We start from the raw sequence: 1,884 nt of genomic DNA, 5'->3' as shown, positions 1-1,884 counted from the left end.
GAGTATGCACACAACCCCGAAAAAATAACAAGGAACTAGAAAATCACCTGAATTCGGTTACGTTCACCGTTTATGGTTATCCCTTTCTTGAGCTGTGCACGACTAACAGTATAACAATTACACGTATCAATTTAACTATCCCTACCCATATCGTGTTTCTAGTTTAATTATTACCTTCAATGAACGGGGGTCCGGGGGTAGTTCCCCTAGCAACAAGGTTCTAGGGGCGGAAGCCCCTTGCGGGGTCCAAGGGGCAGAGCCCCTGGCTGGGGTTAAGCTGCCAGGTCAGCTTGGAAAAATTTTATTTTCATTAGTTGTCTTAACTCATTTTCCATTAGGATTTCGTAATAATATTTTATTGTTAACCTCTCAATCCTTTAAGGTATCTTCTATTAATTAATAAAGTTTAAGGGCTATCTTGTAATTAAATCATTCTTTATCTAAGTCCAGGGACTGTTCTGTCATTTATCAAACTTCTAGTTCGTTAATTGGTTCTTAGCGAATTGGGTTCATAACGAATGACCCATTCGTTACTTTATAACGAATTGACTGTTACAACGAACTGGTCCTTGTACGAATTGGACCTTGTAACGAATTAGACCTCATAACGAACTGGCCATTTGACGAATTACCCCTCCATAACGAATTGAACCTTCTAATTCGTTATCTCTTTTTAACGAATGACTATAACGAATTGGGGTTAATTCGTTATTTTTTTCTTAACGAATTTGGATACGCACTAAGGCTAGTTCGTTAAGCATCCTTTAACGAATCATATGACGAATTGCCTCTAGTTCGTTAAATGTCCGTTAATGAATTAGGGTTAGGTCAGAGAATGTCAGAAACATTTTCTGACGCCTTAACCTCGTACATGCCTTTTCCTGCGCGCCTTTTCGGCGCCGCCATTGCCGGAAAAGCGGGATCTCACAGGAATGCGAGATCTCGCTTATTTAACCACTGTTTTCACCATTTTTCGTCCCGTTTGATCTAGATCTGAGCTAGGGTGACCCCTAAGCTCATCTTAGGTTCGGTTTATACCCGATTCCACTCGGATCTCGTGCCTTTAACGGTTTAAAGGTGTCTGCTCATCGTTTTGTGACTAAATCTAAGGGGTTTAAGTTCATACAATATCATACTATCATTACCTTGAATCGGGATCGGTTTTCCTTCTTGGTTCGGCTAGAGAAAAGATAGCTTAAGTGTGTGTTTTGGGTGGTGTATGGAATATGTGTAAATGAATGAATTAAGGGTTAATTATTGTTTATATATTATGGATCATGGGCTTAAGCCCATGGTCTTGTCTCTCTTTCTTTTAACCCAAGTCCGTAACTCATATTTATTTAACCTAACAAAAGCCCGACTCATAATAACTCATAATTTATTTTATTAACTGAAACGAGAAAAAAACAGGATGTTACAAGGAAGCTGTCATGTCATATGAAAATTCAAATAATCTCGTATGGCCCATACAACTCGTATGGGGGTTACTCGTATAGGCCTCCTCATATTATATGGTCAACGGGTTCTGACATAAAGCTGACATCTATATGACTCGTATAGCTTTTATGAGTTGTATGGGTAGGGCAGGGTGTCAGAACAGCAAATTGGGCGTCTGAATAGAGAAAGCCTATTGCAAAAGAAATAGGGAACTAGCAGATAAGATCGAAGTTCAGTAAGGACAAAAAGTTAATAGCTGTGAAAGTAGTATTATTCGTCCATATCTCTACTCTACCTTCTTTGCAAAGGAATTAGACTATAAATATGTGTCTCGCAGGTAACAATATTCAAACCTTTCAACGCTAAATTCCGGCAACGGTTCCGTTTCCGGAAAATCCACATGAACACAAACTACAAAACATTAACCTTGGTTCACCGTCTCCACTC

The sequence above is a fragment of the Bidens hawaiensis genome, unplaced genomic scaffold (genome assembly GCF_021521415.1).
Source record: "Bidens hawaiensis isolate Kalapana, Puna unplaced genomic scaffold, B.hawaiensis_p1.1 tig00056068_1, whole genome shotgun sequence".
Taxonomy (NCBI): domain Eukaryota; kingdom Viridiplantae; phylum Streptophyta; class Magnoliopsida; order Asterales; family Asteraceae; genus Bidens; species Bidens hawaiensis.
Note: the sequence above shows the minus strand (reverse complement) of the source record.